This window comes from Bos javanicus, chromosome 8 (assembly GCF_032452875.1).
Source record: "Bos javanicus breed banteng chromosome 8, ARS-OSU_banteng_1.0, whole genome shotgun sequence".
In the NCBI taxonomy this organism is placed as follows: domain Eukaryota; kingdom Metazoa; phylum Chordata; class Mammalia; order Artiodactyla; family Bovidae; genus Bos; species Bos javanicus.
The window spans coordinates 47,497,310-47,515,516 of NC_083875.1; the positions used below are offsets into that span (position 1 = coordinate 47,497,310).

Genomic DNA, 18,207 nt, shown 5'->3' on the forward strand with positions numbered 1-18,207 from the left:
TTGTAATGAAATCCCAGTTCCCTGAGGTCATTAACTTTTGAAGGATCTGTCTGTCACTGGTATGTAGTTTGTCACTTTGTAAAAACTGAGAAATGATGTGCAACTTAGTGGATTGTGGGCCTCAGTGGTTAGGAGAGCTAAAGACACTAAGCATCTTATACTTTCTAGTCCAATTTCACAACTGACTAAAATTGTGGCTTTGGTTAAATCATTTAGCAACAGAACCCATGGAATTCTACCTCTAGAAGTACAAGAATTCACCAGATTGGTGTTTTCCAAAGCATAGGATAATTGTCATTGTTGGAGCAGAGGTGGATTTAGGTGAAACAAAGGTGATATGATCCTTTCAGAGCAATAAGTTATACTCAGTAAACATTAAATAACTGCCATTCCTGGTTAACTTCTTTTTCTATCCTCTGACTGCATCAAGGGGAAAATTTCATTTCTGATGCTTCTTTGCCTATAACAGCTCACAAACACTTGCAAATCCCCCCTTTTGGCAGAGAAATAACAGGTTTTCGATCGCACATTCTTTGCAGAGAGTTTAATAACACTGTATTTAAAAAGATACTGTATGACAGCTTGACATGTTCATAGTGCGTGGTTTATGACTCACAACGGGTTTCACTGAGATAATCTCATTTAATCTTCATAACAGTATGCGAGAAAGGAAGGTGTCAATTCGTTCCCAGAGGAGAAGACTGTGGTCCTAAGAGGTTAGATGACATGTACAAAGTCACAGAGCTTGATGATTGCTGTGCTTTGGTTGGGTCTATTTTATCCAGCCTTCCTTCCATGGTATTGCTTTTCCTCACTGAAATCTATAAATGTCTTTCACTTTCCTAATCATCTGCACTGGAGGTAGAAATTTGAGTGTATTTGTTGTAGGAAATTGCTTTTCTTTGGTTTGACATAGAGAATATCTGAAGGAAATCAGACAAGATTGGAGAAGACAAGGGGGAACTGGTAAATGTGGACAGTGGCAAAGTGCATTTATTGTAATACCTTGAAGATGACATTTGCTTCTAATTGTCCACAAATATTTTTTATGCTGACATAGATGTCTTCCATTTGGCACAAATTCTTACTCGGTCTCTCTACTGCACCCTTCTTATTTTGTGACTACCTCCTTATGATATTGGGAGGCCTACTTTCTTGAAAATATTACTTTCTTAGCTCTTTGCAATTTTTTTCCCTGTACAACATTGGAATAATTTAAAAATCTTGACTACTATATTTAATCATGAGCAAAAATAGAAATAGCCCATTTTAGATTTCTTTTTATGGCACTAGAATGGTGATTGAAATTTTTTTTGACACCAAAACATGGTAAATTATTATATAAAATTTTAGTTCTAGAACTGGGTCTTTGACAAAATCTTGACTATTTATGGAAACTGTTGATTTGTGGCTCCATATGTACCAGTGCTATTTTTGGTAAACCTCAAATTAGAAGGTTTTCTGATTTAGGAAGTGTAGTCATTGAAGTGAGGAAAATCTCTACACTCTGGCATTTGTGTCTCCATTTAAATGCTGTACTTGTGATCTGCAGCTTTTCAGATGAGTCACAGGGTTATTTGAAATAGGTCAGTGTTTACTCAAAGCTCAAAGTAACCAATAAAACTTCCCACAGTTTGTTATTAGTATTCTGTTCAAATGCTGGCAATTTAACCCACATGGACATATTTTTCTCAGAATGAATTTAATTACCTGCAATATCAGAGTTTTGTTCCTAGATTTAAAAATTGGAAAATGCATTTAGAATTCAATGGGACTCGATAACTAGGCTTAGGCTAATGGTTTTCAGGGAAGGAGACCTTCTTATGCCCCCACAGACACTCTGATAACTTATTCAGATACAATATGAGAAAATTTTACTTGTATCAAGAATGATTGTTAATAATATCACAATTTGATACTTACAAAATATCATTTCTCATGGAATCTAAAAAAAAGAAATTTTATTATTTGCTTAAAGTGAAAGTGAATTACTAAATTCAACATTTAAGAGCACAAAAAGTTTACATCTTGTCTAAGGTCACAGAGACTAGTATTTTTCTTTTCTTCTTTACCAAAAATTATCATTCCCAAATGGGTGGGGTCACAGGTAACAGCATGATTCTTCTTAAAGAAGAGGACAGCACCATGAATAAAAGCATCATGGTCACCAGGGGCAGGTTGCCTGGATTTCAACTGTCACTTGCTAGCTGTGTGATCTTGTGCAAATTACTTAGTATTTCCATGTCATATTTTTTGTATATGTAAAATAGGGATTATAATAGTACTTATCTCATAGACTTATGAATATTAAATGGATTAATCTTTGCAAAATGCTTACCAAAGTGCCTGATACACAGCAAGTCTTATGTGAGCATTTGCTATTATTAAAGCACAGTCCTCCACAGACTTCCCTGGAGGACCAATGGTTAGGATTCCATGCTTCCACTGCAGAGGGCCTGGGGTCAATCCCTAGGTGAGGAACTAAGATCCCGAATGCCACATAGCATGGTCAAAAAGAAAAAAAAAACAAGCACAATTCTACAGTGCTCCTTGGGAGAGTCACTGACCAGTTCCTCTTGTCAAGAAGCACAACCAGGGGCTGGGGTCTCTGTGTGTTATACATGGCTCTCTCCTGTCAAAAGGGCTCCACACACCTTCGGAGAGGTCAGAGATCACCATTCTTTCTTACATTTGAGGTAGAGATACTTAGATTTGGAGGCTTAATTATAATGGAAGCTTGCAAACACCCCATGCAGGCATCTAAACATCCATTCAATTCACTGAATAAACAATATTGGTGCTTCCTATGTGAAATGCACTAAGGCTAGGGGCAGAGAAATGAATACTATTTAGTCCTGCTGCTGCTAAGTTGCTTCAGTCGTGTCCGACTCTGTGCGATCCCAGAGACAGCAGCCCACCAGGCTTCCCCGTCCCCGGGATTCTCCAGGCAAGAACACTGGAGTGGGTTGCCATTGCCTTCTCCAATGCATGAAAGTGAAAAGTGAAAGTGAAGTCACTCAGTCGTGTCCGACTCTAGCGACCCCATGGACTGCAGCCTACCAGGGTCCTCCGTCCATGGGATTTTCTAGGCAAAAGTACTGGAGTAGGGTGCTATTGCCTTCTCCACTATTTAGTCCTAGCTACAAGTAACTCACAAGATTGTAAGTCACATATTCTGGTCATTTATTAACAGGTAACACACTCCAAATTTAGGAATGTAAAACAGCATTTATTTATTGTGATGATAATTCAAGAATTTAGGCAGAGCACAGCAGAGGTGACTCATCTTGCTCAAATGCTGCCAACAAATCACTAATTGGTTTCTTCTCTATCCTCCTCTACTACATTCCCTAGTGTTGATCTAATGGTTCTCTTACAAGGCAAATATGATTCTGTGACATCCTTCTTAAAACCCTGAAATAGTTTCCCATCACTAGCAGCATAATATCTCAGCTTACACATGGCATTTAAGACTTATCATGGTCTCTCTCCAGGCTAGGCTCATCCCCTGCCACTCTCTCACACATACTCTATGAAACACTATTATCATTCAAACACACCAGACTCTTGCATGCTTCTACGTCCTTCAACTTCCTGCTTAAAATACTCTCTACATCTGATCCCATCACTCAAACTCATCATTCGTAATTCAGCTCCAAGTCCACCTCCTGTGTGAAAATCTCTGATTGCCACTCTATTGACATTCTCATAGCACTGGATACTTACTAATTACTGTAATTATTAGACTGCATGGAAATTATTTATTTACATGTATGTAGGTTATACACTCCTTGAAGGAGTGAATGCATCTTAACAGTGCCTGTATCTAAGCTCTAGCAGAGTGCACAGCTCAATATTGGTTCTAGAAGAATGTTTGTGGGTTGACTGAGGGAATGAGTGGCCACCTGTTTTGTGGCAGTTGACCAGGTGGTCTTCCCCAGTCCCCTGTGCTCTGTGTGTTGGTATGAACTTCAAATCTGTTTGGGAGAATGCAAGAAGTGGCATAGGGTTTTCTGCCCCACAGGAATCTGATTTTCTTGATTCTTTTTTTTTTTTTTTAAATCAGTTCCTCTCTGAGAAATATTCTAGGCCTCTGTGAGTTTTTTTACTCTCACATGGTATTTAGGAAAAAACTGGCCACCAAACTCTAAAACCTATATTTGGTTCTAATTCTGAAGGCTGTTTTCCCCCTTTTAGTAGCTTTGTTGCTCTTGTCAGGAGCATATGCTTGTTCACTGTGTTTCCCTTATAATGCTTAGGGCAATGCCTTGCCCATAAGAGTGCTCAATAACTGTTTGAAGACTTTAATTTCCTTCACATAGACTCTTGGTGTTTTTAAATTCCATCTGCAAGTAATTATATGACATAAAAATCAGCTCACTGGGGACAAAGAGAGGCTACATGCGCAGAGCAAGTGCCCGCAGGCTCCTGCAGTGCTCAACCCTGGGATCCCCGCTGGCTTGCCTACTCGGCATGGCCAACAAGGAAGCACCTTTGATGATGCAGTAGAAGAATGTGTGATCAACGAAGAATATAAAATATGGAAAAAGAACACCCCTTTTCTTTACAACTTGGTGATGATCCATGCTCTGGAGTGGCCTAGCCTAACTGCACAGTGGCTTCCAAATGTAACCAGACCAGAAGGGAAAGAATTCAGTATTTACCGACTCGTCCTGGGGACACACTTGTCAGATGAACAAAACCACCTTGTGACAGTCAGTGTGCAGCTCCCTAATGATGATGCTCAGTTTGATGCTTCACACTACAACAGTGAAAAAGGAGAATTTGGAGGTTTTGGCTCAGTTAGTGGAAAAATTGAAATAGAAATCAAGATCAGCCATGAAGGAGAGGTAAACAGTGCATGCTATATGCCCCAGAACCCTTGCATCATTGCAACAAAGAATCCATCCAGTGATGTTCTTGCTTTTGACTATTCAAAATATCCTGCTAAACCAGACCCTTCTGGAGAGTGCAACCCAGACTTGTGCCTCCGTGGACATCAGAAGGAAGGCTACGGGCTTTCTTGGAACCCAAATCTCAGTGGGCACTTACTGAGTGCTTCAGATGACCACACCATCTGCCTGTGGGACATAAGTGCTGTTCCAAAGGAAGGGAAAGTGTGGATGTGAAGACCATCTTTACAGAGCACACAGCAGTAGTAGAGGTTATCTCCTGGCATCTGCTCCATGAGTCCCTCTTTGGGTCAGTTGCTGATGATCAGAAACTCATGATCTGGGATACTCCTTCAAACAGTACTTCCAAACCAAGCCACTCAGTTGATGCTCACATTGCTGAAGTGAACTGCCTTTCTTTCAGTCCTTATAGTGAGCTCATTCTTGCCACAGATCAGCTGACAAAACTGTTGCCCTGTGGGATCTGAGAAATCTGAAACTTAAGTTGGATTCCTTTGAATCACATAAGGATGAAATAGTCCAGGTTCAGTGGTCGCCTCACAATGAGACTATTTTGGCTTCCAATGGTATTGATCAAAGACTGAATGTCTGGGATGTAAGTAAAATTGGAGAGGAACAATCCCCAGAAGATGGGCCACCAGAGTTGTTGTTTATTCATGGTGGTCACACTGACAAGATATCTGATTTATTCTAGACTCCCAATGAACCTCGGGTGATTTGTTCTATACCAGAAGACAATATCATGCAAGTGTGGCAAATGGCAGAGAACATTTATAATGATGAAGACCCTGAAGGAAGCATGGGTCCAGAAGGACAAGGATTTAGATCATGTCTGCGTTTGTGATCTTTAGACTCCCCTTTTCTTCCTTTCAACTCTGAGATTGATTTAACACTGGTTTTGAGACAGAGACTTTGTTTGGTTATCCCTCTATAATAAGTTCTATCAACAATGTTATTAGTTCAAACAGAAGGTGTTTTCTAAATATTAACTGGGAGCTTCTTGATTCAGCAAAGCCACAGACTTATATTTAAATTTTCTTTAGGAGTTTTCTAGTAATAGAGGTCTAAAAGTAGCCACAAAAGGGGGAATACAGTGTGTGGTTATTTTTCTTCTTATGCTATAGCCCCAAGTTTTTCAGACTCATTTAAGTAAAGGCTAGAGTGAGTAAGAAATAGAGCCAAGTGAGGTAGGTGTCTGAGCCATGAAGTATAAATACTACAAGATGTTGTTTTTATTCAGGAAATAGGGGAGATTCAAGTCATACAAATTCCTACATGCTGAACTTTTCTAGGATGCACATTTCCTTACATAGACGAGTCTCCTCTCAGTTTCTTCAGTTAAGTCAAAACGTGTTCCTCCTTCCCCATATATTTTTGTGTGTTAGTGTATTTCTTGAGCTGTTTTCATATTATTTCTCTCCTTTCTGTGAAATGGTGTTTTTAAAAAAAATTTTGACCACCAAGTTGTAAGGATGTATGCCTTTACCTGACAATTATACCACAGGTAGACTGTTCAGTTAAGTTGAGAAGAATGAATCAATAGCTTGTATTTGTTTTAAAAATTAAAAATTAAATTAATCCTGGATAGGAGTTGCTTTTTTTTTTTTAAAGGAGTTAGTCCTCGACCACTAGTTTAATACCATCTCTATTTTGGGTGACCTGTTTCACCAGCAGGCCTGTTACTCTCCTTGACTAACTGTGTAAGTGCATATAATGCAATAAATTGCTTTTCTATATAAAAAATCAACTCACTGTGATAACCATATGGAAAAGAATATGAAAAATTATATATATATATATGTATTAACTGAACCACTTTGCTGTAAAGTAGAAATTAACACAACACTGTAAATCAACTATACTTCAATAAAATAAAATTTAAAAATCAACTCAACATACATCTACATTTTTTTTTCAACTAATTTCAGGTCAGGCATAGAATGGGTGAGATCAGTATTGCAATCTTCTATAGAGGATAGAATACTATAATTAAGGCTCTATGATATGGTGCTTCTGGCTGGAATCCAGTTCTTTCATTTACTAGTTGAGGGACCTGAGGCAGGTTATCCCATCTCTTTAATCCTCCATCTCCTTATCTGTTGAAAGGGGATAGAATATGTCTTCATAGATTGATACGTTCAGAAAAAAGGCTTCCCAGGTGGCACTAGTGGTAAACAGCACAACCTGCCAATGCAGGAGACTTAAGAGACATAGGTTTGATCCCTGGGTCGGAGAAAGGCGTGGCAATCCACTCCAGTATTTTTGCCTGGAAACTTCCATGGGCAGAGAAGCCTGGAGGGCTACAGTAGTCCATTGGGTCTGAAAGAGTGGGACATGACTGATGCCACTTGGCACACATGCACACACACAAACTTAGAAAAAAAGATCAGGTACACAAAGCACCTAGCACTGTTTCTTGTACATAATAGGTGCTCAATAATAAGTAGTTTTTTGTTATTATTAAATACCCCAGGGGCTTTCACACCTGCAAGGAATCCTAATAATGCCCAGATCAGGGCTGAAGCAAAGTACTGGGTATGCAAATTAGCTGGAGGAGATAAATTCTATGGAGAAAAGAAAAATTGCAGTAATCAATGTAATACACCACATTAACAAATTGAAAAATAAAAGCCATATGATTATCTCAATAGATGCAGAGAAAGCCTTTGACAAAATTCAACATCCATTTATGATAAAAACTCTCCAGAAAGCAGGAATAGAAGGAACATACCTCAACATAATAAAAGCTATATATGACAAACCCACAGCAAACATTATCCTCAATGGTGAAAAATTGAAAGCATTTCCTCTAAAGTCAGGAACAAGACAAGGGTGCCCACTTTCACCATTACTATTCAACATAGTTTTGGAAGTTTTGGCCACAGCAATCAGAGCAGAAAAAGAAATAAAAGGAATCCAAATTGGAAAAGAAGAAGTAAAACTCTCACTGTTTGCAGATGACATGATCCTCTACATAGAAAACCCTAAAGACTCCACCAGAAAATTACTAGAACTAATCAATGATTATAGTAAAGTTGCAGGATATAAAATCAATACACAGAAATCCCTTGCATTCCTATACACTAATAATGAGAAAACAGAAAGAGAAATTAAGGAAACAATTCCATTCACCATTGCAATGGAAAGAATAAAATACTTAGGAATATATCTACCTAAAGAAACTAAAGACCTATATATAGAAAACTATAAAACACTGGTGAAAGAAATCAAAAAGGACACTAATAGATGGAGAAATATACCATGTTCATGGATTGGAAGAATCAATATAGTGAAAATGAGTATACTACCCAAAGCAATTTATAGATTCAATGCAATCCCTATCAAGCTACCAACAGTATTCTTCACAGAGCTAGAACAAATAATTTCACAATTTGTATGGAAATACAAAAAACCTCGAATAGCCAAAGCTATCTTGAGAAAGAAGAATGGAACTGGAGGAATCAACCTACCTGACTTCAGGCTCTACTACAAAGCCACAGTTATCAAGACAGTATGGTACTGGCACAAAGACAGAAATATAGATCAATGGAACAAAATAGAAAGCCCAGAGATAAATCCACGCACATATGGACACCTTATCTTTGACAAAGGAGGCAAGAATACACAATGGATTAAAAACAATCTCTTTAACAAGTGGTGCTGGGAAATCTGGTCAACCACTTGTAAAAGAATGAAACTAGAGCACTTTCTAACACCATACACAAAAATAAACTCAAAATGGATTAAAGATCTAAACATAAGACCAGAAACTATAAAACTCCCAGAGGAAAACATAGGCAAAACACTCTCCGACATACATCACAGCAGGATCCTCTATGACCCATCTCCCAGAATATTGGAAATAAAAGCAAAAATAAACAAATGGGACCTAATTAAACTTAAAAGCTTCTGCACAACAAAGGAAACTATAAGCAAGGTGAAAAGACAGCCTTCATAAGGGGAGAAAATAATAGCAAATGAAGCAACTGACAAACAACTAATCTCAAAAATATACAAGCAACTCCTATAGCCCAATTCCAGAAAAATAAATGACCCAATCAAAAAATGGGCCAAAGAACTAAATAGACATTTCTTCAAAGAAGACATACAGATGGCTAGCAAACACATGAAAAGATGCTCAATATCACTCATTATCAGAGAAATGCAAATCAAAACCACAATGAGGTACCATTTCACGCCAGTCAGAATGGCTGTGATCCAAAAGTCTACAAATAATAAATGCTGGAGAGGGCGTGGAGAAAAGGGAACCCTCTTACACTGTTGGTGGGAATGCAAACTAGTACAGCCACTATGGAGAACAGTGTGGAGATTCCTTAAAAAACTGGAAATAGAACTGCCTTATGATCCAGCAATCCCACTGCTGGGCATACACACTGAGGAAACCAGAAGGGAAAGAGACACGTGTACCCCAATGTTCATTGCAGCACTGTTTATAATAGCCAGGACATGGAAGCAACCTAGATGTCCATCAGCAGATGAATGGATAAAGAAAGCAGTGGTACATATACACAATGGAGTATTACTCAGCCATTAAAAAAAATACATTTGAATCAGTTCTAATGAGGTGGATGAAACTGGAGCCCATTATACAGAGTGAAGTAAGCCAGAAAGAAAAATACCAATACAGTATACTAACGCATATATATGGAATTTAGAAAGATGGTAACAATAACCCTGTATACGAGACAGCAAAAGAGACACTGATGTATAGAACAGTCTTTTGGACTCTGTGGGAGAGGGAGAGGGTGGGATGATTTGGGAGAATGGCATTGAAACATGTATAATATCATATATGAAACAAGTCGCCAGTCCAGGTTTGATGCACGATACTGGATGCTTGGGGCTGGTGCACTGGGATGACCCAGAGGGATGGTATGGGGAGGGAGGAGGGAGGAGGGCTCAGGATGGGGAACACATGTATACCTGTGGAGGATTCCTTTTGATATTTGGCAAAACCAATACAATATTGTAAAGTTAAAAAAAAAAAGTTGGATGGAGCAGGTCTGTGAATGGGATGGAAAAGGCTATAATTCAAGACCACTTAGAAGGGTATCAATGAAGAGAATTCATTAGCTCATATTAAATTCTCTAGGCCAGAATACTGGAGTGGGTAGCCCTTTCCTTCTCCAGGGGATCTTTCCAACTCAAGGAAATGAACCCAGGTCTCTCACATTGCAGGTGGATTCTTTACCAGCTGAGCCAAAAGGGAAGCCCAAGAATACTGGAGTGGGTACCCTATCCCTTCTCCAGTGGATCTTTCCAACCCAGGAATCAAATCGGGGTCTCCTGCATCATAGGTGGATTCTTTACCAACTGAGCTATCAGGGAAGCCCTCATTCTGTTCATCAGTGTCAAGTAAAAACAAACAAGTGATGCTAAGATACCCTAAAGCCACTACTCTCTATAATTTAACATCATCTTGAAGTCAAATATGTTATAGGATCATAACTCTTACTTGACCTAGATCTCCTCCTGAATCTTATATTTTGATATTTCTGGAGTCTGTGTGTTCTAGGAAAAGTGCTAATCTGAAAATCCTGCTGAGGAATTCAAAGCTCAGGATAAAAGAATGATACAACTTCACAACAACCACTTTACAGATGAAGAATCTGAAGTCTTCAGAGTTAAACTGACTCATTAAAAATTATAAGCTGAAAGCATCAGAGCTGGGCTTAAAGGGCAAGAGAATCAGAAGGAATGATCTTTGATAAATTATACTAATCTAAATATACAGTCTCAACTCAGTGTAGTAAAGTTAGTGATTTGTTTAAATGACTAGACACAAGAAGAGATTTCTTCTGTTGTATCACTGAGACAGGATTTTAGATATCTTATGTGTAAGGAGACTGAGGAATGTGATTTCAAGGATCCACCACCACTCTCTCAGAGTTACTTTCTTAACTTAGCAGATGCCCAAAGTTCCTTTTAGTTAATTAAAAGGCAAATATTTTACTCAATAATTAGAAGCCCTGAGAACACCTCTTGGGATAAGTGATATTTAATGTTAAATTCACTTAGCTGTAACGGACTGATATTGGTTTTCAGGAAGAACTACCTGACTAGGAAGTTGGAGAAGATATGAATAGAATGCAGAAAAGTGACCAACAGACAGAAACTACTTTGCCCAAGCTTTTACTGAGGATCAGCTTCAGATACAAATGGCTTCTACCAGCTAAGACCTATTAGAAATAGTACCTCTGACCCTGTTTGCACATCTAACCTAGAAAAGTTGTTTACCTGTGTTTTTCCTGAAGGTTTCCATCTAGTGATGTCAGGTAATTAGACTGATCTTCAAGTTGCCTAATACCGGGCAATGCACATACCTTGATGGCATAGTCTGCTCTCTGGCAAATTCCACCTACCACTTCCCACAGAGTGATGTGTCTTACATTTCTTTCTTTATACCTACCTACCTACCTGTCTATCTGTCTATCTCTCTACTTTTTTAAACCCAGTCTACAATCCTGAGCCAGATATATTAAACAGAAGGCATAGATACATATACCAAAGGAGACAGAAGTAGGTGGTGAGTTGGGGTTGAGGGTGGTGGTAAGAGAAGCAATTAATACATTTAATAAGACAAAGTTTGTGCTATACATCTTATACTTGGCACTTCATAAAGACAGATTAATTTCAGATAATCCTAGCTAGACTGTAACTCCTTGGATGCATGGATTACATGTTAATAGAAAGGAGTACTTATGGACTCCTCCTCTCTATGTTTATGGAGATGCTGAAGACCGCGGCTTTTCCTCTGCCCCTCTTATCTTATTTCCCTCACCCCTCTCCTTTTCCCCTTGTATATCACCTTTAAAAATGTTATACATGTTTATTATGTTTATTACTTATTATCTATCTAACCTTGCTAAAATTTAAAATGTAAGCTCCACAACAGAAAAAATGTTTGTTTATTTGGCTCACAAGTATGTTTTTGCCCATATCTAGAATAGTGCCTGGAACATGGTAGGTGTCCAACAATATTGGATGCCTGAGTACATGATGTTGGTTGGATGTAAGAATGTAATTTAAAAATGAAGGGAACAATTTCTAATAACAGTGGAAATCTGTCAGACATTCAAGGGTTCTCAGTGCGGTAGAATCCAATTATAGAAATGTCAGAGCTGTGCTAGCTATTAGCCACATGTGGCAATTCAAACTTAAACTTATTACAATTAAATAAAATTTAAAATTCAATTTCTTAGTCACTCTAGCCACAATTCAATGGCTCAGTGCCTATCTGATTGGACAGCAGAGATAATAGGACATTTCCATCATCACAGAAAGTTCTATTGAACAGCGTACTCTTGAGGCAGACAGAGGTGCCGAGTCCTCAGCCTGAGGCATGGACCTAACAGGACACTAAGGTGGAAAATCCTGAACAGTGTTGGCTGCATCTCTACAACGTTTCTTCTTCCCCTTGCCTTTGGTTATGAATGTGCCCAAGAGTTGAAACTGAATTGTTGCCAAAGGATACAGAGACTGCCACATGGTCAGGTAGCTTCTCTGTTGCCAAAATTGTAAGGAAAAAACACTCTGATTTTATTCCAAGTGAAATCCCATCAGTGAATACTGCACATAGCCAAGCAAGAGGAACAGTCAAACTTTTATTGCTTTAGGCCCTGTATAAAAGACAGAATCAGAGCTGGCTTGAGATGTATAGGCTCCTTGGGCAGGCAAAAATTTTGGCACCTCTCAACTGACCTGCTTTAAATGCTGGTCCAATGTTTAATTCAAAGGAGAAGTTAACCAGCATGCAAAGCAAGAAGGAGAATATGGAAGCTGGGTGCAGACCCCTCTGTTGTCTGGAGTAACGCAGATCTGAGGCAAGTAAACCTCTTGCAGTTTCTGGATCTCATTTTCACTATGGGACAAGACATGCAGCTCCTAAGAGCTGACATTCCAGCCACATCTGCCTGGACAGACCACTCAAGCTGTTTGATGCTGAACTTTCCTCACCTCTCCTCAATTTCCTCATTCATAAAATTGAGATAATCATCATAGCTAACTCAAAATGTTTATGTATCTAGATCAGGCTCTTGTATGTAGATCTTTACAAAAATAGCAACTTAAATCCCTCAAGTATGCACTTGTGGGGAGGGTCAGGGATGTGGAGGAAAAGAAATGTAGTAGCTCAGTCATGTCTGACTCTTTGCAACTCTATGGACTGTAGCCCACCAGGTTTCTCTATCCATGGGGATTCCCCAGGCAAGAATATTGGAGTGGGTTGCTATGCCCTTCTCCAGGGGATCTCCCCAAACCAGGGATCAAACCCAGGTCTCCCACATTGCAGGCAGATTCTTTACCATCTGAGCCTCCAGGGAAGCCTGGAGGAAAAGGAATAGGAAATACCAATTCTCTTCTAAAGTAATTGTAAAAATATTCCTTCTAACCCCACATCCTACGCTATGAGATGTTGGGACAAATGTAATTTTATCTATTTTTGTATGTATTCTGTGATGAATTAGTTCCTAGCTTAAAAAAAAAAGTTATTCTTTTTTCCAGCAAATTAGCCATTGGCAATTGCACTTCGTCCTTCAGTTCAGCTCCAAACATCGCCCTACAATAAAGAGCTTCCTGTTGTTCATATCCTGTTTATTACGCTTGTGTGAAAAGGCTCATATCATTGGGTAATTTAAACACTGGTGTGCTTCACAGTGTTGATAAAAAATTGACTTATTTACTAAGCATCTTTTAGGCAGATAAGTTTCTTATTTTCCCCTTGGTTTCATAATTCAGTGTGCTGCTTGATGACTGCCTGGTAGTAACATATGCAGGCTACTTACAAGATTTTGTTTTTATTCTAGAATAAGAGTAGACATCTGTGATATTTTGACTAGTTTTCCTTCTTTGCACCATTGCTAATCTATCACAGTAATCTTTCTTCTGAGTCCAGATGTGGTCTCAGAATCATTCTCAACACATCATTCTACGACGTCTCTATCAGTTGATTATTGTTGACACTCAAAACAAAAACTTGTTATCCCTCCACCAGAGATTATAAAATCTCAAATACATTATCAAAGGGGGAAAACGAAGATCATAGAGTCAAAGAGCTCCAAACATTACCTGGTCTCCAAGGTACTGAACTATGGTTTCCATGGTTTTAGAGAAGCTGATTTTTTATTTTTCACTTAAGACCTTTAGGGGTCACTGCTCATGGATGGACACTTCATTTACATTGAATAAATCCAAAAACACAATGAACGTGTATATCAACTCAAGGATGGTTGTCCAACAATTAGGACAGTAAAGGAAAGGCTTTATTGAAGCTGAATGGAGACTTTTCTGGACAACAGAAGTATAAACTTGTGTTAACCTTGGAGTCCTACTTCAATGCATCTTTAGTGTTTCTCTGGATGAAGAAGCTTTTATAAGAAGGCAGTTACTGCTGTAAATAGTTTTCATAAACCTTGTGGTTCATAATCAACATCTGAGAATTACACAGGGAATCTGATGAAAATCCATTAAGAACATCCCAAACATTATCTATTATTAATGACACTACTGGGTGAGATGTTAATACACTGTATTTTTAGCAGCTGCAGGTTCTAATGTCCACCAGATTGATTCAGAATTCATCTCCTCTAAGGTAGAAGGATTAAATACCAGGACAGTTTATTATCTGTACCTCACTCAGATAATTTTTAAATGTTTTTGTTGGTTTTAAAGCTCTCATGAGACAGAAACTATGCACTGAACTTCAGAAAGAAAAATTTCCTAGAAATTAAGTGGGTAAAGAAATGTCATGTCAATCCTATGTATAACTAGATCACTTTGCTGTACAGCAGAAATTAACACAACATTGTAAATCACCTGTACTTCAATAAAGTAAGTTTTTAAAAAGTTTCTGAAAGTGTTGTCCATGGACCCTCTCATTGGAACCATCTGGGGTTTTGGTTTCAAATACAGTTGCCTGCATTCCAGCCCAGCTACACTGAATCAGGATACTTAGGGGACTCTGTCTTTTATTGCTTTCCAAGTGATTCTAAGCCATGCCTAAATGTGATGACCACATATTATTCGGAGTTTTTTCTATGTAACAAATGGCTGAGAGTCAGCTAAGCAAATCTCAGAGGAACCTAACTGATACCTCTGAAGTCTTCACTTGCATTGATGCGCTATCTGAAAGTTGTGAGCAGTGGTTCCCTAAAAGAGATTTCTTTATGGTGATGGATTACCCAGCTCTGTGTTTTTCTCATGTTTGCTCTTTATTTCAAGGCACATTTCCCCAACTTGGAATTGAGCAATTCTAAAGTAAATTTAATCAATATAGAGAATGTATTGGTCAATTTAGATCAATAAAAGTTTTCACTGGCACTTTCCTCAATAAATAAGTTAATGCTTCATTATCCCCATGTAGACATGGAGGGATCAAATAGCAAACTCTAAGGAAAAAAATATTTATTTTATTTTGCACTTGCCTAAACAAACAAAGCTATTCTAGCCTTGTGGAACTTAGATACAATGACATAAGTATCCATATAACTATATCTTTATATATTCCACAAATGGAAAAACTGAAGTAATACTCTCTTTATAAAACTTTCTCCATCTACTCCAACCTATGCCTCTTTCTGCTTTTTGGAACGCAGTAACATCTAATTGAAAATTATTTTTTATTGTACTAGATCAATTGTACATCTCAAGCAAAGGCCTAAAACAAGCATTTGAAAAATATCTGGTGATTGATTGATTTGAAAAGTGATGTTATCAGTCCTACTGTTAGGTTTTCACTTAAAATTTAAACACACATACATATATATATATTATTTATATGTTAATATATATACTTAATTATATTTTATAATATTAAATTAACATATCAATCCCATTACATTGAATTTAAGTGTATATAAATTCAGTTTAATAAAATATATATACACACACACTGAACATTATACTATCTCATATAATTTGTCCCCTTTACCAGCTTTCCTTCAACCAATTCAGACTGGTTCTTTTTTCTGTGTTGAGCTGGATAAAAGAGGGTCATATGTTAGCTTTTCCCTGATCATTCATGCTGACTCTCAGTTTAGATATAGTATTTGATGGGAAAGAGGAAAAGCAGCAATAGAGGTATTATATTGCCATTTTGTGGATAATTAACATAAATGTTTCCACTGACTTTATAGATTCTCATGAGGAATGCCACACTCAAGAGCTGTGTGCTTTGGTAACACTTTATACATTTATCATGTATACTATGAATACACGTATACTACCTATTGGTACTCATGCCTGTGTTGTAGATTTCCAATTAATCTCCAATGTGCCACATCCTGCCTATCCTCTTACAGTGAAATGTTAACTTGGAAAGCAGTTTACAAAGGCAGCACTTTAAAAAATAAATAAATAAAGCCACCAGTATTCTGTGTCTGTACAAGATGTTTCCAACTTTTCTTACTTCCCTTCTGAGGTCACAAGACAGAATCCAGTTTTGACATGCTTTTTATAGAAAATTCTAGAAAAGAGACAAGGCAAGATGAAATTAACAACAAATAAAATGGACACGAAGTTGGCATGCTTGCTATTTGTTTCCTTCTTTCTCACTTGACATTCCAATTATGTCTAAATCACGCTGGAGTACAATCCGTCAAGATCAATTACTTTCTTTGGACAGGTCTTACAGAGACAAATTATAGGCCTGTGGCATCCTTCAGCTTTAGCTAGAACTCTCTTGAGCAGCAGAAGGAACCAGTGGCCACCACCCAGAAAGATATGCCTTAGGGAATAGAGTCTAGACCTGGGGTTCTAAAATGATACTTTGCTGATGGACTTTCTCCTGTCTTTGGTCATTCTGATGTTCTTTGGAGAGTAGCAAACTTGTCACATCTCTGTTAGGACAGTGATATAATTTGAAGCCATGCAACAAAATTTTCCTTCATTTCTACTTTGTGTTTCATTTATGCCTTTACTTCATCTAATCCAAAGATGGAGGGACCCCACTGTTGTGTTGCTGCTGTTTAGTCACTGAGTCATGTCTGACTCTTTGTGATACCACGGACCGTAGCCCGACAGGCTCCTCTGTACCTGGGATTTCTCAGGCAGAAGTACTGGAGTGGGTGGCCATTTCCTTCTCCAGGGGATCTTCCTGACCCAGGGAATTCATTTTTCCTGTTTTGGCAGGTAGATTCTTTACTGCTGAGCCACCAAGGAAGTTCCCTTTAAATAGACAAATCAGACTTTTATCTTGAACACATTATTTACCTCCTATATTTGAAAGCAAGCCATTGCTCATTTATTCTTCACAATACCTGAGGCAAATTCCACTGGCACATAAGGATGTGAAGTCTATCTGTGTTTGCCTCATTGATTACCTTCCAAAAGTTATGACTACTTAAAACTTTAAGGTTTTCTGCCTCTTTGAGTTCTGCTTCTTGCCTCAGATATCTAAAAATGGTAAATCCAGGTGATAATTTTGGGCATAAATGACAAAATAAACACAAACATCAATAATACAATTTGGATGAATAAGGGGCATCATCTCAGGACACACATTCATTCAGATGTCTTTTTCAGGCTGACATTTTTCATTGGTGAGTACTTGCTCACTAACTGATAAATGAAGGGCTAGATCATATTTCTCTGAAATCTGAGACTTGAATTGACAATTATCAAGCAAAGTAATCTTTGGGTTGCACTTCAGGCACCTACAATTGGAAAGGTATTCCTGACTAGGAGTAAAGCTGGTCATCTCAGCCAACACAGCACAAAGGGGAATCCTAGTATTTAAAAACTGAGGTAGTTGAATCTAATGCTACTTGGATAGCATTCATCTATTTATGCCTGCAGTGCTGAGTCATTCATGATGCAGAAATAACATTTGATAATATTTCTAAAGCAATGAAATTAGTCAGGGAAAGTGACTTGTGACTCATTCTAAACTAAGACAGATGAGAAATAGAAAATCCAGTACATCAATAAGGACAAAAACAAAGTCTGACCATTTTTTTCTGGTAGTATATGCCTCAGAACAGAGATGGGGAGAAAAGATAAAAATAAGAATTTAATTGCCATTGTCTCCTAGTTTATCCAAACTCAGAGCACTGGGAGAGATAGTCTGCCTTTTTATACCGCACATAATCTCATCTACAAAAGTTAATCAGTTTTTCCAATCATAATTTGCTTCCAGAGTCATTCCCTTTCAGATTCATGTTTTTGAAAGGTGGTTATTAGCAGAGACTTTAAAGTCAAAGTATCAAGTTCACAAAAGTTAAGATACAAAGTGTGTAAATTTTTTTTCACAACTTTAGGATTATGAAATTGAAAAGCT

At 38.0% G+C, this 18,207-nt stretch overlaps 1 protein-coding gene and 1 pseudogene across 9 annotated transcripts in view; one reads left to right on the forward strand and one right to left on the reverse strand.

Annotated features, from left to right (window-relative positions):
* TRPM3 (transient receptor potential cation channel subfamily M member 3) overlaps positions 1–18,207 on the reverse strand; it is a 608,143-nt gene that overhangs the window by 199,379 nt on the left and 390,557 nt on the right. The gene's annotated exons all lie outside the window — the stretch shown is intronic.
* Positions 4,525–5,855, forward strand: LOC133252689 (histone-binding protein RBBP4-like; annotated as a pseudogene).